The sequence below is a fragment of the Euprymna scolopes genome, chromosome 30 (assembly GCF_053919585.1).
Source record: "Euprymna scolopes isolate OS-2025 chromosome 30, ASM5391958v1, whole genome shotgun sequence".
In the NCBI taxonomy this organism is placed as follows: Eukaryota; Metazoa; Mollusca; class Cephalopoda; order Sepiida; family Sepiolidae; genus Euprymna; species Euprymna scolopes.
The window spans coordinates 32,622,218-32,647,534 of NC_136511.1; the positions used below are offsets into that span (position 1 = coordinate 32,622,218).

The 25,317-nt window shown below is 34.6% G+C and overlaps 1 protein-coding gene across 4 annotated transcripts in view; it reads right to left on the reverse strand.

The window, feature by feature from the left end:
- Positions 1 to 25,317, reverse strand: part of LOC145254737 (uncharacterized) — a 775,668-nt gene that overhangs the window by 277,644 nt on the left and 472,707 nt on the right. For all 4 annotated transcript variants that reach the window (XM_080113473.1, XM_080113475.1, XM_080113471.1 and 1 more), the window contains one exon: positions 22,151 to 22,307. The gene's annotated coding sequence lies outside the window, so the exon portion shown is untranslated. The remainder of the gene's footprint in view (positions 1 to 22,150; positions 22,308 to 25,317) is intronic.

Consider the following 25,317-nt stretch of genomic DNA (forward strand, 5'->3'; position numbering starts at 1 on the left):
TACTTACAGACAGCCCGTTGTTACTCAGTCGTAAAATACTCTCAAATATATTTTAATTCATGCAAATTTCGTATTTATTATTATAGAGCCAATTCTCTAACGATTATTACATTGTATCTAATATATAGTAATGATGTAAAAATCATTTCAAATTCGAAACCAAAACACACAGTTCTCCACCCTTATTTATTAACCTCTTAGCCATGTTCACACGTATGTAAAAAATAAGGAAACACTGCGTTGTTTAACATATATATGTATACTTGTTATAATTACTTGTTTTCTCGAACCGATTTATTTGGAATTTTTTATGACTATAAATTTACATTGTGTGATCTTGTATGGAAGAGACAAATCGTGATAAAATATCGTCTAATCGGCCTTGTTTCTGTTGACTAACCAATCAACACCATGAATGCTAAAAGAGGGGTTAACAGTAAAGGTCTGGTCTAATTTTAAAGAAATCTGAAATTCAAAGAAATTTAAAGAAATCGGTTCTACACCATTGCTCAAAAAATAATGGAGAACAAAGACAAAATCAATGATATAAGCAAATGAAACAATAAATACTTTGAGGGAAAATCGGTGTCTTATTTGCATATATGCTATATAAAAAACTCGTTCCTGATTAAGATGGTTAGGTTTTGAGTTGATGTTTTAAAAACCTGTGATCATAAAGTCATATATAAAAACTGACGAGCCAATACTAGTTTCGCACAAAATACACAGGTTCAGTTTAGTCTCTTGTAAATATTAGTTACTTTCTGGAACATATGTATAATAATATAAACAAAAAACTAGCCAGATGGATCCACGCTAGAATTTCCAGTTATGCTTTATGCTTTATTTTCTGAGTTTACATTTAAAGGGGGCAGCAAACTTGATATAGAGATTGAAGAAAAATATTTTTAAACGACTTATCAAATAAATGTTCCAACTAAGATGGTAACAGCATTGTTCAGATTCCATTCATCAAATTTCCCTATAAGGGCCTGGAGTTTTTCGTCTGCTGAAAAGACCGAAAGAATGCTCTTGTAATCTATTATCATGCCACGTTAATCTCCAGCAACCTTATTAATAACATGACTACAAAAATAGAACAGTTCAATTACTCTATTCTCAAAATTTCATATCTTACTGAAAAACTGGCTATCAAACAGCATATTCGTCTACCCTTGGCAGAAACATTGTTCGCAAAAACAAATGAAGTAGAGACAATGTTGGGAAAACAAGATTAACAGAAGAAACCTAAAACAAAAGCTACCAAAAACACTATGCATGCTAAATTGCATGTTCTTCATTAGTTTAAGCGAACAATTAATACAAGTGATAAAATAACATCAAACTGAACAAAAGCTCATTAAGTATATACTTAGCAAAAGTTTTAGTTCATATTCTATAAAATAAAATAAAAGTTCGCCTCCGCACATTTTTAGGTGGGAGTGCAGCTATAAAGAGACAAACTGATATAAAAATTATGAAATATTTTTGTTTTTAAATTTAATATCGAAAAGAGGAGAAATAATACTTTTACTTGTCTTATAATGCGAGCAAAACGAAATAATCCATTTAGAAGGTTCAGCTTTAAATAAGAAAAAGATAACTTATTCTTTGTTCTTTTAAGCATTTTCTTTGCCGGCTTTCCTTTCATTTACAAAACAATGGCGTCTTTATGTTTCATTGAAGTAAGAACAACTACTATAGCTTAACTAGAAACAGCGTGAACTCCAAGAAGATAAGTTATTCGAAGAATTTATTATTGGTTTCGCAGTGGAAATGTTCCTATGCAATGATATGTTTATAATGAAGCAAATGTTTCGTAAAATTAACGGCATTTACAATAAATCGCCACCGCTTACATCCCCATTTATTCGCCTTTCAATGATAGCAAATTTAAACACAAGGTCGATTTTTAATAATGGGAAATCCAGTTCTTTATGTAAGGGATTCAGAATGAAGACAAAACTAAAGATTGTTTAGTCTAGAAGCATTTCGTTTCATTGATTGCAACGCGATGGAACTACTCTCTCGTGTCAGCCAGAACGCAATGAATTGATTAAGATTTATGGGAGGAAAGGACACGTGGTCTCTGGGTGAATCGCTTTCTAGAATATACGATTATGCCAATTCAATCTATATGACCAGGAAATACAGCTATACATACAAATACACATACACTTGGCAGTTTACTCAAACCGTGTCGACCATGCAGTTATAAAGTGTATACGATGGATTCATATATATCACAATTGTATTACATAATCATTTTTACAGTCACACTCATATCGATACTTACAACATTTGATATCCCCAAACGACCATCAATATGAATATGTAGCAAGCTGTTCATGAACTCGAAGAAATAACAACCCCGGAAACCCTCAATCATCTCATGGTTTATATTCATCCCCCAGAGAGCTGAAGTAAAGTTGCGACCAAATAAAATGGTAAGGTGAGGCTGATCCATGGAAATCGAGATGTATTCTTACAAAATGATGATTAAAGAAGCAGCAGCAACAGCGGAGGATGTGAAAGATAAAGAAAATGAAGATACAGAAAGAGAAGAGACAAACAGAAGAAAATGATGGAGAAGAAAAAGAAGAAAAAATAAATGGTTAAGAAAGCAGAATTGGAAGCAGAAAAAGACAGAGAGATAGAAAAAGAAAAAGATTCGTCTATCATTGGCAGACATATTGTTCGCAAACAGAAGAAGTAGAAGTTGCAGACGTCGAATAAAAAGAAGCAAAAAATAGAATAAACAGAATTAAAAAAAGAATAAAAGATGAAAATAGAGAAAAGCAGAATAAAATAAATAAAGAAAAAACATTAATGAAAATAAGTTAGATACAGTGATCTATGTAAAAGCCACATTAAAAAACAAAACGTGTTTTTTTTCTTTTTTTCAGAGAGGCGACCTGAGTGTTAATCAGGGTGTTAACAGAAATAATGAAATCATTTTTTTTTTTGCATGGCGTTCTCTCTAAGGAAAACGTGGTTTATAATCAAGGAATAATATGCTGGTTCGTTTACACAGACATGTACGAGTAACGTTGCAAATTTTATGCCTCCTATTTTTTATTTCTCACGATTGGATCAAAAGTGATTGCAAGTTCTTTAAGTTTTTGAGTTAATAAAATGAATATAGTTGACGGGAATATGCAAGGACGCGTCAGAAACAGAGAATCATCATTGAATTCATTGCAAAAGTGCATTGAAAATGGCTTTGACAATGTAGAAAAATAAATTCTGGAGCCCAAAATGTCGCTCGTTTTCATTGTACCATTCGCGTCTTTGTAGCTCTTCAACATTTTAAATTCAAAATGGAAGGCTTTGTAAAGTAGCACACGTTTACACACGGGACCCACACCTTGCATGCTGTCTACGTCGCAAGGAACATAGAGCCAATAATAACTCGACTCTTTTTTGTGACGACGACATTTATTTCCTCATTTTCCAGCCACGTGTGACTTCTCGTTATGGCTGTGACTTCAATGACCTCTCTAACGTGATCGTCTTTTCTAACTTGCTTTCTCCCCTTTATATATTCTTTTCCTTTTTTACTTACCGTGACGTCATTTTGCTCACAGCTCGATACTTGTATAAAGCCACCATAAGCGTTGTTATATCTTTACATTTGTAAATACCCTCGTAATAACTAACAGCAGAATAAGATCTGCCAGGTGTGACCTGATTGCACCAAAGGATCACCACAGGCTTTTGCACATCCAGGTATACTTTGGTGTGGACTTTCAACTTGACTTCGAAGATGTGAGGTGGTATGATACGACTCTTAATTGGAATCACGCCAGATACCATAACCGTGACCGAAAACTTTGTTTTCATCACTCTAGGCACGTCCCTGTTATGCGGATTCGCATTGTGAGGGTGCTGGTAATGGTCCTGTATTCACACCTTTTCTCGATAGAGAGCATGAGTTGTACAGCGGCGCACCTTCGATCTCCCTCGTTGCACATTGTGTCAGTTTCAGAAATGATAGAAGACGTCTATCGTTGTTGAGATTTGTACACAACTGGTCAAGAAGTAGATGGTTTGTAACAAAAAAAAAAGGAAACTAGTTTTCATCAAACGGAAAAAGGAACCATGTTGTCTTTTCTATGGCGGCAATTTCATTGTTCCACCGATGTTCCAGCATGGATTAATAAAAGACACTGGAACTAGTTTGAATAATTACTTGTAATAAAGTCACTGTAGAGAAAAACATATTGATTTTACAAGGGGATTATCACATATCAAGGCCCAGAGGTCACTCAAGGATAGGGGTTTATACATTTATTTTCATTGGGATAGTAGTATAGTAAGCATTTTTGGTGTAAATTTGGTATAATCAAATTATTTACGAGTTCGGTTCAATAAGAAATTGGATTGAAGACAACTTCAATTCAGCTGGCAAGCAGACCAGCGGAACAGAGTTTCATAGACGGGCAGTCCCAGGAAAGAAGATTTGTTGATCGAACCAACGTTTAGCTCCAGGCACCGATAGAGATTGGGGGAATGTATTGATAGTATTTTTGCCTACGCAAGTGTTTTCGTGAAAGATTGGCAAGAGAGGATCATATATTAGAGCTCAGTCGAGTACATGCCATGAATTTAACAACAGAGCAGAAATAGGGTTGCAACGTTTCTTTTGTGAAAAAGAGGTTGCATAAAAGAGAAAAGGACATCCCCTAGAAGATTACGACATCGGTTTTGAACTGCTCTGACCAGCTCTTGTCCGGATGTGACAACATTACTCAATCCTAAAACACATTTGACTTTGATGGTTATTTATGTTTTTTTGACTTAGCAAATGCCTTAGCCACACGTACGCATACATGCTCTAGAAATGTAATATTGTGGTTCTCTTAAATGGGCCCAAAAGCTGGAAGTAGAGATAGACGCATTGAAAATAGTAAATTCGACACATTTTCCGGTTGCAAAAAAATGTTATTTACGCCTGAACTGAATGCTATGCAATATTTCCAAAGAGTTTCCAATGGGTAGTTATTCTGTACAAATCATGGACATAAAGAGTTGTTGTTAATCTGCTCTGTACAAGTCATAGAAATGAAAAAAGACTTTCGGTGGATAGCTGTTCCGTATCTGGAACTTTCAAATTTTGCATGGGTACGTGTTGGCACGAAAAATGTATGTACCGGATGCTTAAAGATATAATATTTTCATGGAGCAATTCTGGTTTCTGATTAGTTCCTAGGAGAACATTATTCAATTTGATTTGTCAGTTGCTATCGGCAGTGACTATAACTAGAACCTTCCAACTTTCGGTGATCATACCCTTTCTTATGTCAAAAAATCTTTTCACATTTATTTTCAACGTTTACCACGATATTAACCGTCACTTATTTGGTACCGGTGTGTTCTCTCTTTCTGACCGCAACGTCGCCCGGCTGTCATTACACGCTACTCGACACAGTCGGCTGTCATAACCCGAGACAAGGCACAGCTGTCTGTCAATACACGGTACAAGATATAGCCGGCTCACAGTCACGGAGAAAAAAGTCTCTGTGTGCTTAGCAAGCGTCACTACTTATGCATCTTTTGTTTCTTTTGTTTTTCCGTCTCCCTTTATTCCGATAATAATATTTGTATAAGTATTTCAGTCCGTGACGTCACGCTCTCGCCACGCCCCTAAAATGCTGAGGTGAACATCTTACAGCAATCATTATCAAAAGTTACCTTCAAATTTGGACATGGATATTAACAGATAAATTTTCGATTTCCGTTGAAGTAGAATTTAATAAGATGAGAATTTTGTGGGGGGATAAATATCTCTCTATCTTCCTCTCTCTCTCTCTCTCTCTCTCTATCAATCTATCTCTGTCTATCTATCTCTCTATCTATATTTATCTATCTATCTCTCACAATAAATTAAGTTAAACAGGACAACATATAGCTGGTGGCTTATTTCGAAAAAATACAATGTGCCATAGAGGGTTGTCGCCCTAAAGAAAACATTACTACAGTTTTATATTAAAACTTTTATTGAAAAAACAATTCAGATACTTTGATTATGTAGTAGAACTGACATTAACTCAATGTCGTCGTCTTCAGCCCCAATCACCGCCTCAATACAGGTCTGGAACTAGGAGCATGCAATTTCCCAAGCGCCGGCGGGAGCTCGGCGGATGGCAGCGATCAGGCTGTATTGTGGGAGGACATGTTTGTCATATTCTCGATGTATTAGTAAACGAAGTAGTCCAGCGGGTTTTGGTCGAGGGATGAAGGGGTTAGTAATAGAAGGGTAGAAAGCCAAGCCTAGGTCTTGTTGGACTTGTTGGCCTGCGTGGAGTCCTCTTGCCAAACCTAGGATCTGCCAGCTGCGACCTGATTGCACCAAAGGATCACCACACGCTTCAGCTCATCCAGGTTCAATTCGGTGTTGACTTTCCAGTTCACTTGAGATGGTAGGTGGTATGATATGGCCCTTAATTCAAATCACACAAAATGCTATAACCGTGTCCGAAAACTTTGTTTTCATCCCTTTCGGCACGTTACTCTTATTCAAGGCAATCCAGTGATGCAATTTGAGGGTGATGGCAATGGTCATGCTGTCATAGCCTGGATAGGTAGAGAGCGTGAGTTGCATACAGGGTGACCCATATAAAACGGGCCCAAGCTCTAATTAGACCCCGTTTCTTAGTGTTTTGTCCGAATGAAATGAAACTTTGGTCATAACTAGTTTATTATATTCAAAAATCACATCAAAACACTAGGGTCTTTGGCCTTTTTTTTCTCTCCGTTCTACAGCATATGTTCTAGATGTCCTCTTTTGTTTTTATTCGGGTCACCCTGTAGCTGCACATCTCCGATCTCGCTCGTTGCTAATTGTGTCAGTTTCAGACATGATAAAAGGCTCCTATCGCTCTTGGGATTTGTGCACAACTGGCCAACTAGTAGATGGTCTGCAACAAAACAGAAAAAAACGAAAATAAAACGTTTTTTATCAAACGGAAATGGAATCAAGTCGTCATTATCAATATTACTCTGTACAATGGATTCAACATTGAAAAATAGTATACTTCTTGCTGTTAAATGAACTTTCATGAAAGTTTTAATAATTCTTTACAATATTTACACCTAATGCGAAACAGCTGCTTCTGATATTCACCGCTGACATTTCGAACAAATTATTTCAGCTAAATATGAAACGAAAAAAAAAACATTTTCACAAACTATTCCGTTTAAATAATACATATTAATCCAGTCAGAATATGATAGGTGTCATATTAGCTTGGAGCGGTGATTCCATTCATCTCCCTGTGCGAATCATATGACCTTTGAAAGTTCGGAAATACAAATAACATTTTTATAAAACTATAACATTTCAAAAATTCAATAAAAAATCCCGCAATAGCATTTGTCTTCTTCGCGTTTGGGGTTGCTTATGACTTTAAACCATGCCCTTTTTGTATGATTAATATTTAAAAGGTCGACTCCAATTATTATCCAATTAATAATTCCGCTTATTTAAGATATTATGTATATTATTTAGTTACGTATATATAAGGCAGTTACGTATTTTACATTAATTAACACACCGAATCAAATTTTGACATAAATCATTAACCTTAAAGGTAAAACATTATGATAATGGAAATCTTTTTGGAAATTATTAATAGAGCCCTTTTCGACTGTTGATAATGTTTACTTCAACGTGCATTGCTGCCGATGTCAGTTTCAGTAGCGTACTAGTTGCCGGCTTATCAAGCTACGATAGAAAACTATAATACAACGGAAGAGTTTGTTTGGCAAAACCCTTTAACTTCAATTAATTCGAATTGTTTAATTTGGTAACAATAAGCAATTACCGGATTTATCGTTTATTTTTACTGATCAATACTCTTTTGCTTTCACTCAATAATATGTCATTGTGTTTAATGTGTTTGTTGAACAGTGAATTTATCTGCTTATACTTAGTAATACTTTCTATCTAAGTTATAAAATAATCTTTTGCACATCTGTTTTCACCTTTTTTTATATTGCTGAATTCAGGGAGGTTGAAAGTAAATCTTGGGTTTACATATCTTTCGCTTCCCTTATTTTGCCATTTAGTCCCCACCTTCCAGGAACGATGTTTCTTACAAAGAGAGTAAGTTTGTTGCTTTGTGTGTCAGAATCTATTCAATCTTACACTTAGCGTTAACAAGTGTCTAACCTTGAAGTAGTATTCATTTTCTTTTTGCTCGATACATAAAGTGATTTCACATATTGTCTGGAGCAAGATGCATAAAAAAGAATTCTAGATCTGTTTCTATAAGGCAATAATCACCAACCTCCAATTTTAATCTAGAGTCTCTTTAATTCCTATGAATTTGCCGACTACAATATGGTAGCTTTCAAGTCCAATGTAAACAAGTTCTTGTTGAGCGTTCCCTTAATAATCCAATCTACGCGATTAACAATTAATATACTACCACCTTACATTCATCAACCCTTATCCTCCAATGGCCTCCGGTTCTGGATATTACCTTAAACTATATCCAGTGGTGAGGCCCCAGCTTGCGGAGTTTGGGGAGTGTAGAGCCATCCATTAGTTACCATTGCTCCCAGGTCCACTCTGACCCGGAGTGGTAGTACCTGTAAGGGTTCCAACTATGGGTTAAATAAAAACCGACTTGAAAACAACTAATATATTCTATTATTTTTTTCCTCAAAATTTTTGGATTTGGCATTAAATAACCTGAAAAGGGTTGATATGCCGTAAAATAAAAACGACTAACCAACCAACCAGTGGCCTTGGGACATTTATAAGTAATGATTTCCCGGTAAAATATACGGTGTAAAAATACGTTTTGTTGAACAGTAGGGACTATTTTTGTTTGTGTATCGTGCAATCCATTTTTCTCTTTGGCGGGCAAATAATCGAACGTTCGGTTGAAGTGTGAAAAGAAATTCGTGATGGCCGTGAAAGTTTTCGACTTCCATGCATCGTGTTAAGGCGGGTGATAAAAAAGAATTGCGCTTAGTGAATTTATTGCAAAAATTCGATTAGAATCGTTTAAAATCAATAAAGCGTATCCTTTCCTTCATATCGAGTCTAATTGATGGCCAATCTGTTTATGCGATTGAGTAAGGATTCTATAATGGTGAAGTGAAGGTTACAATATGAGACATCTTAAATCACGGTAATTTTTATTAATATATTTCTACATTTATTTGGGGGGGTACTACTAGACGTTGGTAGATGGAGCTGTTAATAAACGCAAGTTAACATGTAAGCCGGCGAGAAATACTTGTCCTAGTAATGTCGAGGTATTAATTATTTTTCGAGACACATTCAACTTTAAACACTCTTCATAAAATATTGGAAAAGATACCTAGACGAGTGCTCTATCCTCTGGAGAACCACATGGGGGAATATCAGAGAACTCCACACTTTGCTACAAAATCTACATCCAAAAGTAAACTTCACACTAGAACAAAGCCCCACAGAACTACCTTTCCTAGAAATCCTAGTAACAATCAAAAACAACAACATAATCACAGACATCTACCACAAGCCCACAGACACTCAACAATACCTCCACTTCAAAAGCCACCATCCTAAAAACTGTCTAAAATCAATACCCTACTCCCTAGCAGGTAGAGTCTGCACCATAGTAGCAGACAGACACCTCCGTTCGACTAGACTGAATGAACTACAAATGACACTGCGGAAAAGAGGATATGCACTACCACTAATACAGAAAGGTATTGAACTGGCTGAAAAAATTCCAATAGACCAACGAAGAATCACAAAAGAACACAACCAAGAACAAATTTTAGCATGCGTCTCTACACACAACACAAACAACCCAGAACTATTTATACAGATAACAAAAAACCATATCCTCCTCAATCAGAACGACAAACTAAACAACATAATTAAAACAACAAAAATAATAAAAAGCAAACGTCAACCCAAAAACTTAAACACATCCTAATTTCCTCAAAATTCGTTCCGCACACTACAAAAGGGGTTACAATATGAAACAAACCGCGATGTGGAGCATGTGACATAATAATAGAAGGAAACACATACTCATTCAAAAACCCAACACAAACATTCAAAATAAAAAAAAGATCTAAATTGCACCTCCAGAAAAGTAGTATATGCACTAAGATGCACAGCATGCAACAAATCCTACATAGGCGCCACCAAAAATTTCAGCAATAGATTGGCCTTACGTAAGAGGAACATCAAAATTGCAGATAACAGACACCTCTATGTTTCAAAACACGTACACACATGCAGTGGAAACAGCTTCAAAATAATGTCAATCTTCCAAACAGACAATTATTTAATTTATTTACACAGGAAAAAACTTCATAACAAGATTCACTCCTGAACTAAACAGAGCCTAATATCAACACACAAAAACATGAAATGCAAGGCACACTCGCTTGCACATCCATATACATATACACACCTAAAGATAAATCAGAACCGACACATTAAAACACACACACATGCGCGCGCATACAACCACACACAGACATAACACCCCTATCTCTAATACAACACACTGAACAATACCAACCCTACTTAACCTCGAAACCAACAACACAAGGAAACACCTAGAACCATAGTATAATATCTGTTCCAACACCTCGCTTCACCTTCAGTCAGTGGAGGAGAAATCTCTCATGAATATCATTCCTTCTATCATCCCCCTCCCATAACTATACCCCTCCAATTGGTCCCTCCCCTCTGGGGAACGAGATCTTCCCCACACTAGGAACCGATTCTGGGTCTGGCCATACCCACATGGGGAGACAAATAAATAGAAACATTAAAAACTCCCCTATACATATTTTTAATACACCCCTCTATCTAAAAAACATAATATAAAGAATACCCGAACAGTCTAAGACTGAAACGAAAAATCACAATACTAAAATCTAAGAATCCAAAAATAAATATCCACATAGAATGAAAGAACTCCTACCCTTATTTCAGAAGAGCTGGTTCTCCACCCCTCCTCACACATACACATTAGTAACGACCTTGGATCACAGTTACCTTCCTAGGGAAGCAAATGACTTCATAATACTATAAATATTCTTTCCAAGGTATTTACGTTTGCAAAGTTATTGAGGGAAAATAATTACTGTTCTCGTTTCCCTCATTTCACGAAATACTAAGACCTGGTTTGTTCTAGTTTTTTTCTAGAATAACTAAGACCTGGTTAACGCAAACACAGTTTTGATCCATTTACGTACATTCTGTATTTTATCTATCATACAAGGGTGATCGCGTTACAGAGGACATTAGAACAATTAATCTAACTGGAAATTGAACAGCAACAACAACAACAACAATTAATAGTAAACCGGCGAGTAATTCGCACACTAGAAGCGCTCAGATCAAAGGCAACAATAACAGCCCTCGAAAGAGCTGTTGATACTAATTATAACATAATGCGTCCACAGATAATAATACTGCATTTTACCCAAGACTCAATATGGAATCCGATTGACAATTTCTGCTACGGACCCGAAGAAGGTAAATAATTTGAACTTATTTTCGTCGGTATAGAAGATTTTTTTAGTATCGACTGCAAACAGTGGTCGGACCAGAAAAATGTTCGTTTACTATGACGGAAACTGATATAGCATCACAAATTGTGAATTTTGTTTTAGCACGTAAAACGTCATAATTAACTTTCGCCGAGACGGTGGAATTTCTTACAAAATTATATGGTCCGAAAGTCTCTTTATTCTATAAGCGTTAGTCATGTCTGAATTTGTAGAAGAATGGCAGATGTGGTTTCGCAAAGTACACAGCCATGGGAAATACACATTGCGATGACTTCAAACTTGCAGACCTCAGTGCAGGCAATTTTAAATGTTTAGTATTTGCGCAAAGACTGATTTCTGTTTGAGATGCGAAAATTAGTAGGCGTGTCCCAACAAAATTAGAAAATGAACCAAACCCTACCATAACAAATATTAAGGAAGACTTCCAGAAAATGTTGGGATGCTGTGCTGTGTCGGTATGAAGGCAAACGGTCAGTGGCTTTCTACATTGGTGAAGTCTTTAGGACACGGAGGGTAGAAAAGAGATAGCTATTCTATGAAGAAATTGAAAAGTCCAAGAAAAAGTTCATCAACCTTCAAAGTAAAAAGATTTATAAAGTGACACTTAACATCATCAACGCCAAGCGGACCAAACTGTCTGGAACAACAGAACGCACAAAGAACGCTTTCTGCTGTCATGAAAATTTGCTAATTAAAACACATCTGGGACACAGATTTGTAACTAGTGTGTGTGTGTGTGTGTGTGTGCGTGTGTGTGTGTGTGTGTGTGTGTATGATTATATTTAATCGTACATGTATAAATTGATGATATGGAGATCACTACATTGCTAAGCCAAGTGTCTATTTCAGAATATTATCAGGTGTTATGAAACTGGAATGATGTAAAAACTAGTAAATGTGCTCCTTTTGTTGTATTTCGATATTGAGAGCTAGAATATTCCGACTTTTTAAATGGGGTCAACTCTCCCATCTGTGGCCAAGTTTCCCCACAAAGGGGCTAAGTCACCCCATATCCTAGCCAACTCGCCCCATACTGTTATGTCTGGAATTTTTGTTCTCAACATTTTTTGACACACTTATATGAATAAAACTTGATTCTTATCACGAAAAAATGTGGTGTTTTTATGTGAATATTTCCAGTTTGATATAAACAATCACCTTAACACTAGTGAGAGAAATATAAAAATGTAGATTCTGTGACTAACTTTCCCCAACATATATATATATATATATATATATATATATATATATATATATGTATATATATGTATATATATATATATATATATATATATATATATATATGCATATGTTTCACTGTTTTGGAGAAAGAATTCTATCAAAGTGCTCGGTTACAAAAAAAAAAAAAACTCAATATCAGAGCTTAATTATTTATTTAAAACTGTAAAGAAGGTCAGAAAAACATTGGTACCGTCGGTTTCAAGCTTGACATAAGAAGGACTAGTTAATGGTAAATAATGTTAGGCAGACGAGAGCCTAACATTATTTACATTTAATTGGTCCCCCTTACGTTAGGCTTGAAACCGATGGTACCAATGTTTATCTGACCTTTTGTACAGTTTAATATATATATATATTTATATAGTAACTTATGTAAATTTATATAGCAATTAAGCTACACAGTATTTTTCGCGTTTCAATTCCGTGACAAATTGACAGGCTATATAGCTTAATTTCACTTTCATGGTACTAACTGCCTGTACTCACGTATTAAGCACTGTTGCATTAAATAACCGAAAATCTAAACGTAAAAAAATGTATCATCTTATAAAATTTTATTTTGTTTCATTAAAAACAAGAACAGCAATAATAATAATAATAATAATAATAATTTTTATTATTATTATTATTATTATTATTATTATTATTATTATTATTATATGTTTTAATTAGCAATTCTCACGCAGCTCGTAATCAAAGATAGTTTACTAACAACAAGCAGTGGTTCTAATACTCTTACCTCTTTCTAAAACCATTTTAAATGAATTTGCATTATCGAAACAGTCCTTTGTCATTCAATTCTCAATGACATTTGTTAGCAATAGAATTTGTGGCATTAAGTCTAGCAAAGGTCAGCGTCCAATTCGCATCCATCTAATTGAGGTCTGGTTAGCGCTTTTTTTTTCTTCGGTCTTTCCATCCTTCTTGATCTTTTGACTATTTAGTGTGTTTCCTGTCGACGCTGGCCATTTTTTTTGTGGTGTAGTCAATCTAAAATATTGCGGTTCCAGTTTTTCTGATTGTATCGTTTCGTTTCACATTTGTTAAAGTTTCTATTCGCCAGATTAACGTGTGTCGCTCATTTGGATGATTTCCGAACCTAAATGTTTTTCTTAAGAATGCAGCAGTTTTCGACATCACTGTTCGTTGCAAAGTCGCAGTACACTTCGTCAATTCCGTTATCTGTTAATCTTAATTTCATATTCATTCATAGTGCGCCAAAATTATCGGTATAATATTGACCTCTTTAAGTTACATATTTCTTTCGTGTGTCTTTGTCGATTTTCTTTCTCTTTGATTTTCACCCTTTGGGCCACTGGGGCGGCAAAATCTACAAATTTGCAGGTGCTTTCTTTCTTGCAAATTATTGTGAATTCCGGTGTTCTTGCTTGGAGGAGTTTATATGTTTGTATCTCAATGTTCCAACGGTTTTATTGGGTATCGTTTTTGTGTAGTACATCCCGTTTGTGTTTGAACAATTTGTCTGCATGTCTGATGCGTAGTTGTCTGTAGAACTTCTAGTACACTGCATCCCCCATGCAGACGTTTCTGTCCTAATATTTCTTTTTGGCTAGTTTGCTGCATTCACATATTATGTGATTTGTTGTTTAATCTCCCCGTCCGCAGAGTGTATATTTACACTTTGCTGGAATTTATTCATTTTAATTTTCATGAGGTTAGTTATTAATCGCGTCATTTTGTGCATCTATTAGTAGAGATTTTGTTTCTCATTTAAAAAAAATGTATTACATTTTCACCCCAAACAAGGCACATTGCCACTTTGATGTAGGGGGCTACTATCAGGGACATAAGCTACAGGGGTACTATGTAGGGAGTTGGGCAGCAAGATGTTGGTTCACGTTACACTTGAACTTCTGCATGTCAGTAGAGTTGGGGAAGCAGGGACCCGGAAGGGAATTCCAAAGTCTAGCGGTTCTGGGGAAGAAACTACTGGATCAGAAGGCTCTCTTACATTTAGGGATCTCTACCGCGAAGGGGTGGAATTTTGCTGCTTGCCGTGGTTGTCGGCGGTATTTACGTTGAGGGGGCACAAGTGCTTGCAGTTTGTCGGAATATTCACCGTTAATGTACTTATAGAACAGGCAGAGGGATGCAACATTTCGTCGATGGGACAGAGGCTGAAGCTTAGATGACAGTTCAGGACCTATCAGGTAGGCGACTCTCTTTTGAATATTGTCTAGGATCGAGAGACTAGTAGCAGATACACCAGCCCAAATGTGATAACAATATTCCATACATGGGCGAATGGTGGCCTTATAGAGATACAGGATACTTTCTGGCGTATCCTTTTCATAGCCACGTCCATGTGTTTTCACCATTCTCTTCTATGGTCAATCTAATGAATCGCCCATGTAGCTCTTTGTCTTTCTATTCTTCATGTTTGTATTTTTGTTTCTGGTTTCATCGTTTCCTGTATTGTTATTTTTGACGGGGTCTTTCACGGCGCTGATCAATCTTTCTGTGGTTAACTTCCAATTATATATTTTCAATTTTCTTGATTTTAGATGCTGTTTCTTTATGTTTCACGTCTCTTTCAGTTTGTATACATCAAGCTAAGGCCTATAGCTGATGTTTATTAGTTTCTGCATTCAAGATTTTTTCTTAGTATTTTAGTCAGTTAATTATTGCTAATCGTTGTATCTACTCAGCCATCTCTCTGATTCCAAGCTCTCAGGCTTTTTTCGGAATTACCTTATTTTTTAGTGCTTCTACTGATATTCGTGTTATTTCGACTTTTTTCATCTGCCATATCTCTTCCGGCTTGCTAGTCAGCTTTATTTACTTGTTCTGCCTCTCCATCTCTTTGAGATGCACATTGTGGGTTGCTAGAATTGCGACATTGACGACCCGGCAGGAATTTGTCTTCTTTGCTTACTTTGCCATCCGGTCACTTTTCTTGGATGAGTTTATCTGATTGTACATCTATACATGTACATCTCATAAGATTTTAGTTTTTCCTTTTCAATTACTTCTGCCGGTTTGCGTCTGTATCATTAGTCTGGGTATGCAAGATGGAGTCGTCTGAAGAATTCGCCAGTATACTGGCTTCCACACTTAATCGAATCTACTCATATATTATTTTTAGATTAGGTTGCTGCATTCAATTATTATGTGTTTTTTTGCTTCATCTCTTTGTACACTAGACGGCATTTGCTGTTTTCTTGTGTCTTATTTATCTTTACTTTGACGTGCTTAGCTTATATTTATGTTATGTTTTGCAGCCGTTATTAACAATACAGTTTCTCTGTTTATGTGCCCATTTCGAAATATTTTTATCGTTGTTATTATTATTATTATTATTATCATTATTATTATTATTATTATTATTAATATTATTATTATTATTATTATTATTATTATTATTATCATTATTATTATTATTATTATCATTATTATTATTATTATTATTATTATTGTTATCATTATTATTATTATTATTATTATTGTTATTATTATTATTATTATTATTATCATTATTATTATTATTATTATTATTATTATTATTATTGTTATTATTATTATTATTATTATTATTATTATTGTAGGTAAATTGTAAATATATCTCTTTAGTCTATTAAGTTCATGATTTACTGCCTAACCATTAACTATCCTCGTCCTTTTATTTGGTTGCTAATTTTTATGGGATAAAAGTACTTTATATAATCTTGGAAACGATCGTACACAGATTTGTTCCTAATGTTGAACTGAAGACCGTAAGTATATATATATATATATATAAATTTAAAAAAATACTTATAAAGCTATAAGGAAGTTATAAACAATTTAAATTATTCGATATCGAATACAAAAAAACAAAAACAAAAACAAAAACAAACAAACAAGAAAACCTTTATTCCATGGAGTTTCGAAGAATTCAATTATTCTCGTTAGAGGGAAGAGGTTCTCAAAATATACAATAAATATTGCATGTTAACAATGAAACAATTAACATGAAATTCATCATATTTCACAGTTTGAAGGGGTTCAAGGGGATTGAGGAAGCAAGAAACGAAAAAAAGGGAGAACCACATGTATATATACATATAAAAAAGTCAAAATATGGGTGTGTGAGGACAATACTAAACTGATTTTCTGATTAAAAAATGAGTGTAAAGAACATTCCAACATATGGAAAACCTTTTAGTCTGTTTTTATCCGAAAAAAAGGCAGCGGGGTGGTGAAAATTGAGAAACTGGTACGTGGTGGTGATCGGGTATTATCGTTTTGCCAATTGGTTCAAAATGCCGGATGCGCGGTCATGAAACATGCCTGCCCCCCTTATGTTTAAAATAAGTAGGTTGGAAAAGAAAAGCATTTTTAAAAACGTGTCAAGTTGGTTAAATGGTTATCGTACTTTACTTTTTGATTTTGATCTTAGCTTAGAAAAACATAATAGACGCATGCACATGCCTCAGTCTCTGTATTTTAAAACATAATATACAGGGTGGGCCAAAATAAGGGTCCTATTTTTAAAAATTCATAAATTCATGTAAGTTTTAAGAAGTGTTTTTGGGCCAAAATTTGTTTTGCTTATTTCACAAAAATCTCGGAAGGGTCAGTCTACACATAAAGTTTGGTGAGTTTAACTTTTATTTTGTGGAAGTTATTTAAATTTAAAGATAGGACCCTTATTTTGCCCCACCCTGTATATGCGTATTTAACGACCAGGAAACACCCGGCGCATTGCTAGTATATATATATATATATATATATATATATATATATATATATATATATATATATATATATATGTACACACACTTATATATGTCTATATACATATATATGATTATGATTAGTTTTTTTTTAAAAGAAATCCAGCAGAGTGCTCAATTAAAAGGAGAATCCGAAATATAAGAGCGTGTATATATTTTGTATTTTGTGTACAGAAAGTTTTTAGATGAGATAAGTTATTGAGAACGTCGCTTTGAAGCCCGAAAATTAGGACCGTTTTAGATATCCATCTAAAGCTCTCTTCAGTAGAATGCTTCAATACTCAGAGATGAGTAGTGGCTGAAGCTTGATATATATATATCTAAATTATCGGGCTTGAAACCTACGGTACAAATGACTTATCTCATCTAACATATTTCTGTACACAAAATACAAAATACTATATATATATATATATATATATATATATATATATATATATATACATACATATATATATATATATATATGTATATAATTATCATGTGGGTAATTTCTACTGTGTGATATAGAAATCAACTCAACAGAAATTATTTTGATCGTCTTTGAAAGACAAAGACACGAATAGGGAGCTGTTTCTAACGTGCTAAGTTAATTTATACGAAGAGCGGGAAGCCAGTATAGAGAGTTAACGACTTCTTACGCGGTAAATGTCAGACTATGTCATCACTTTCTTGAATTAAATTCAGCTTTTTTCAAAGATTCTCGTCTCGTAAATCTATTTCTTCCCGAAAGCGGATATTAAATATTAACCATTCCTTTCATGCAAATTTTCATATTGAAATACACAGACGGCTTCTTCCCACTGTATATAAATATATATGCTGTATGCATATATATATATATATATATATATATATAGATAAATATAGATATAAACATATATAATTATAATATTCAGTAAATATATATATATATATATATATATATATATATATATATACATGTTCAATAAGTATATATATATATATATATACATAATCAGTAAATATATATATAATATATATATATTTATATATATACTTATATTTTCATTTGATATTTATATTTTCAATATATCTATATATACTGTATATTATGAATCTATATAATATCTGTATATATATATATATATATATATATATAAAAAAGACGTCTGTTTTTCATGAAATATGCCATAGAGAAAAAATGCTGCCTAGATACACACACATACACATATATATATGCATACATATGCATATATATATATATATATATATGTATGTATCATTTATCATAATAAGTAAATTACATTTTTTTATTTTGTATTCGCTTTTGCTTTATCTAATATCTTTATTTCTATCACAAAACTATCGAGCCCTTTAGGGACAACTGTGAATTAAGGCCCACGTGTATATGACAATTATAAATGTGCCACCGTGTTGTTCTGTTTATCGACCCTTTATGGCCCCAACATTTATGACGAAAAAACTTATTCCAACTTATGTCGCAAACAGCGTTAAAAACGGGAACTTATTACACAAAAAATCAGCAACCTTACATTTGCTGAGATGGTCCAATGTTTTATTATTGTTTAGTCATGAAATGCATCTTGTTTACAAAATGGAAGCCGAATATCACATTACTCTGCTAGTGTAGTTAACAAAGTGCAACGAGTTGTTCAAGTTGATCCCTGACGATTTGAAATATTAAATCCTCACGCGAGGTTTAGTTTCTAATATGGATTTTGAAATCAGAAATAGCACATTTAAAAAAAAAAATTAGTAAATCAAAATGATTTTACACGTTAAAATATCAAACTGATTTTATGCGTTAAAATATCAAACTGATTTTACGCGTTAAAATAATGCCGAAAACTGCAAACGTCTTATTAGTATTTCGCAAGTTTTACAAGTTATTGATCAAAATATTTCAATGCAAGTGGTCTGTTGAACTCTGAGCACTATTACCCCCTCGACGACAATACCCCCAACAAACTGACACGCAACAAAATCCCATCCTTACACTCTAGAGCCGCCTAGATGCCGTAAAGTCTTCTACTCGAATAGCTTTTTACCTCGGACTGCTGCACTTTGGAATTCACTCCCAGGCTCCTGCTTCCCTTACTTTACTGACATACTGAAATTCAAGTGTAATGTGAACAAATATACCACTGCTTAAATGTTCCTGTACATTTGGTTCCAAATATTAGCATTGCACAACTTTTTCTTGTTTTGGGTTAAACGACAATAAAAAAAGGGTTTACAGATTAAAAATAAACGTATTCAAAATTAAATAAATTCAGCAACTGAATTTAGCAACTTAACAAGAAATAATTAGATCCGTAAAGCGTATTTTATCAGTGTCGACAAATGCATTTGTACAAATATTTCCCATGTAAAAATATTTCACGAAATTACACACTGCTGCGCAAAAAATACAATTCTTCAAAAGCTTTATTGAAATTGACAACATAGAAAAAGATGAGAAAATTAGGCTAAGTAGACATTTGAAATAAAATAAAAGCCTATAACTTGTTTAACACTCAAATGTCTATATTAATGATTAGTAGAAAAAAGAGTGGGGTGTGCGTTTCCTACAATTGCACAGTATGACCATCAATATGTGTGAATATTTTAACAAGTTAACTGGCGATGAAGAAACAGCGACGTGTACAGAGGTGACAAGATGGAAGCACACAGTATCTTCATCTCAGATCATAAATATTTTAAACATGGCTGCAGTGAAGAAGATTGACACAAAAGATAAAACTGCTCACTTCGAAATCGGAGAACCGGGTATAAAAGATGGTCTCACCAAATAAATAGTGTTGTTTCACATACAAAACTAAGATTGAAAAAAAAATGAAAAAAAGCTTCATTATAACTTCAATTTAAGGAATCAGAAAATCCTTAGATACGAACTGATATCGTTGCGAAAGAAACTTGCATGCACTACTGAAAGGCCCTTTTCAGAATAAACTTTAAAAGGTGAGAGAATTGGCCATATATTTGTTTGTAAGTGAAAAACGTATTGGTTGAATGCGCTTTGTCGTTCGAGTAGAAATACTCAATAATTTTTAAAAGCATCAGTGATTGCATCATGTACTTACTCCGTTTGTACTATAAACACTTGTTATGAAGGATGAGAGTAATAGAAGCACCAGGCTCTTCACTAAAAATGTAAGGAGAGTACTGAGACCGCGAGAGAATTATTGCAACACAAATTCCATTGGGAACTAATCGTCGCTGGCAAAGAGAAGTCAATTGAAAGAACGAAAACAGGCGTGTGCCAGAAACCTGGTGAAACGTTTTTTCAATCATGGAAACACGACTTATAAAGTATGAAACGAAAAGGTTGTTGCCCTAAAACAACAAAAAGAAAACAACTCTACTGCTGTATTTTAAATATTTTATTTAAAAAAATCAATTCAGATAACTTGATTATGTAGTAGAGCTGACATCTATTCAATGTAGCTTCTTTCAGTCTCAATCACCGTCTTGATACGGTTCCGGTACTGGAAGCATACCTTTTTCACAATCGCCGGCGGAAGCTCGGAGAATACTAAGCGGATTTTGACGATAAGATTAGCTTTGGTATTGTTGGAGGTCATGTTGGTGATGTTCTTGATGAATCACTAAAATAAGCAATCCAGCGGGTTCAGGTCGAGAGAGGAGTGGGTCATTCAGAAGAAGGGTACAAATCGTAGCACTCCTTCTGAATACAATATCGCATCTCTTTGGTCTTGTGCGCTGGCGTCGACTCCTACTAGCATACCCAGAGTCTGCCATCGGCCACCTGGTTGCACCAGGGAATAACTATGTTCTCCAGCACATTCAGGTACACTTTGGTGTGTACTTTCAAGCCAACTTCGAAGATAGGAGGTGGCATGATGTGCATAACCGCGACTGGAAAAACTCTGTTTTATCACATTGGACACGCCCCTGTTATTCTAGCGATGAATTTTAATAGTGCTGGTAATGATCCTGTTGTCACACCTTGAATTGGTAGAGAGCATGAGTTGTACAGCGACGCATCTCCGATCTCACTCGTGGGACAGTGTAACTTTCAGACATGATAGAAGGTTCCTATCGCTCTTAAGGTTCTTACACATTTTGCAAATAAGTAGATGGTTTGCACCCCCTTAAAATAGAAAAGAAAACCGTTTTTCATCAAACGGAAAGGGAATCATGTCGTTTTTTTTCAAGGGCAACAATTTTGTTGTTCTACCCTTTAATTTCCAGTAACGACGGGTGTGAAACTTTCTAGTTAGTAAATAATAACAAATAAATAGAATCGGTAAACAAGAAAATCTGACGTTTAGACACAATTTTGAAATTCAATTTTATACTATCTTTTGTGAATTAAATAAAATGGAAGTGCGGAACAGCTAAGTCAGCCTCCCCCATTACTATATAAAGAATGAGCTTTCAAATAATAAGGTTATTTTTTTTTCAGCAAAGTTCGTAAACTGTAGAAGTATCGAAGAATGAAAGTATTCAAACAGCGGAACTAAGAGCATTCGTAATAGGAAAAGAAATGAAAGGATTTAATGCTAAAAAGAAGAAAAGCAAAGAGTAATTTATAAGTTAATGGAGAAAAACAAAAAGAAAAAAAGAAAGAGGCGGATCAACAAAACTATTGGCAAAATTTAAAAAAAATCAGTTATTTTACTCACGTGTAATGTAATAGAGTATTCGAAAGCCTCAGGTAAATATTCCTCTGATCTACATCCGGGTAGCTTGGCTTTTAATGCACACAACTTCCGGGGAAAAGTAAATTGTCGGGAAGTTTTTCCTTTCGTTTTCAGAAGCAATGATGGATGATCGTGGATTCTAGAAATGAAAATAAAGAAACAAAATGAAATAAATCGCAGTAATTACTTAAATTGTTTAATCTGAAGGAAGCTGTCCGCGTTCGTAAATTATTAAACGATCGAAGATAAAAGGGGGAACAAAAACTATCGAAAATATTTTATTGCGTCATTCATTGGTTTCAATAGCGGCTCTTCTGGACTGAATCATTATTGAATCTGCAAAAGATAATAAAAAGAAACCCTTAACATCTATTTGCTGTGCGTTTAACGCTGAAACACATACATCCAACATAAACGTGACTGAACATTCTATTTTAAATTAAACTATGATAGACAAAAAAGAAAACGGGGTTTTAAAGCGTGAGAGATGGAGAAAATGGTTATTTTAGATTTAAGTAATACAGATAGAAAAACATCGAAGCATTTAAAATTTATATGGCCATTCTGTCACTTCTGCAATGAAACGCGACAAACTATCGTTTTTATTTCTAGAAAGTTCATTAAATCATTATTGAAACTGCACATAATATTAAAAAATAAATCTTTCGAATACCTTCATTTGCTGTGTGTTTAATGATGGCACCTTTATGCCCAACTTAAACGTGAAATGCATCACTTTTAAATAAAACAGTGATAAACAAAAGAAAACAGCTTTATAAAGCGTGACAGACCAACAAAATTGTTATTTCAGATTTACGTGTGACAGTCGGATGAATAAATCAATTGACCTTCCGGGGTGGGGCGCTGCATTGTTTTAGTTAGCGTGCTTGGGCAAGACTAGCCTGGCGATGTTCATCCCTCTTCAGACTCCGAGTACATACAGCACATGGTATTACTAAATGTTCACCCATTTTATTATTGACCAGGATCAACATCGTTTAACTTCGGTAATCTAAAAGGAACCGGTGTGCCAATATGGTTATTCCGTTTTTCCGTAGACAAAAAAATGGCAGTAGATAGTGAAGCATCGACGTATTTAAAAAAGGTATATGACAATTCGCTCTACGTATTTAACGTTGGAGAGTGTACATAAATTTACAAGCTTTAAGGAAACAAATAGCCTATTCTACAATCAAATCTCATCTGTGAATTGTTACATGATGGAATTAAAATTCTTGTAAAAACAACCGAAAAGAACATGTTGGTTGCAGTCTTTAATTGTATTCAATAACGCATCTTTCAGAAAACTGAATGATTCATTTGAACACAGCAAATAATAATAAAAAATAAATACAAAGTGAAACGATGACATTATCGCGCGAAAAAGACATCATTCCATTTCGTTTGATACAAACTGGTCTTTTGTTGCAGATCATCTACTAAGTTGGCCAGTTAGTACAATTTTTTAGAGCAATGGGAACCTTCTATTATGCCTGAAATTGACGCAATGTTCGCCGAGAGAAATCCGATATACAACTCATGCTTCCTACCCATCAAACATATTGAAACAGGACCATTGCCAGCACCTTCAAAATCTATCGTCTGATTACCACGGATAACAGGGATGTGCTCAGAGTGATGTAAATAAAGTTTTCGGACGAGGTTATGGTCTTTTGTGTTGTTTCAAGTGAAGACCACATCATGCCACCTCACATCTTTGAAGTCGTTTTGAAAGTCAACACTAAAGTTTAGCTAGACTTGCTGAAGAGTGTGGAGATTGCCTGATGCAATCAATTTTCCGCTGGCAGACCTAGGGTTTGGCAACAGGACATGTCTCGGCCCATAAGTAAAAACGGTCCCAGGTTTAACTTGAGAAGGAGTGCTACGACTCTGTACCCTTCTGTTGACCTGAAACCTCGTATCGTCATACGTTGAGCACATTACAAATTTTCTATGCATACCAAATATTAGATATATACAAAACATTACATGCATACCAAATTTTAAATTCAAATAAAAACTTATATATAAACAAAACATTACACATATACAAAACGTTACATATATTCAAAACTTTACGCAAGTACCAGACGCTATATATATATACCAAGCGCTACACACACACACACACACACACACACACACACACACACACACACACACACACACACATATATATATATATATATATATATATATATATATACATATAGATATATACCAAACGTTACATATATACGAGATTGTACCGTTTCCGTTCTTTCTTTTATTACAAGTATTGCGGGGAAAAAGATATCACACCGGATATAACGCGTACACTATTTTGCCGACTCGCTGACCAACGATGTGACACGAAGACAAGCACGAGAGAATGGTAAAATGGTAAATAACAAAATAGTAAAAGATTGAAGATAAATCATAAAATAAAAGTGGTAAAACCAAGTGAGCAATGAAGATATATTTTATGAGTTAAGGGTTAGTCACCAAAGGCCACCTTTAAATTACATACTAAAACTATGGGGAAGTACAAACGGTAAGAAACAGAACCAAAAAGAAAGGAAGTATTTTTTATAGCTCCTTAGATAATAATCTTGGCTGAAGAGAGTACGTGAGATTCCACATGTCATATGAAACATTCACACACCACGTACTACACTTATACGCATCAGTGCATATACATCAGGATTTTAGACACTAAATAGACAAAAAATGATAACACTAACAAGAAGAAGAAGAAAGAAGAAGAAGAAGATGATGAAGAAGAAGAAACAGCGAAGTACGACTGCGAGTGGGAAAAAACGCTAGACGTAAGCAAATTGTAACGCTAACAGCCCTATTTTTGCATTCATAATCGCGTCGAGTTCCGCAAGATTAATATATTGAGACTCTTTGTCTGGACAAACAAGCAACCTGTTCTACTACGCCGGCAGTGAAAGAGCTTACGTCGACACATCATTTGCTTCACATCGTATCTTTTTTGTGCTTTCTGGTGAGAACTTCCTTTATAATGCTGACAGCAACGTCGTACATTTTGTCATCTCATCCAGTGATGAACATCACGGCAACACGGAGGTCAAACAGCCACGGAAATGTTCCCAAATCAACAGTCATATGACAACAATATATTCTGTCGACTGAGAACACGAGGC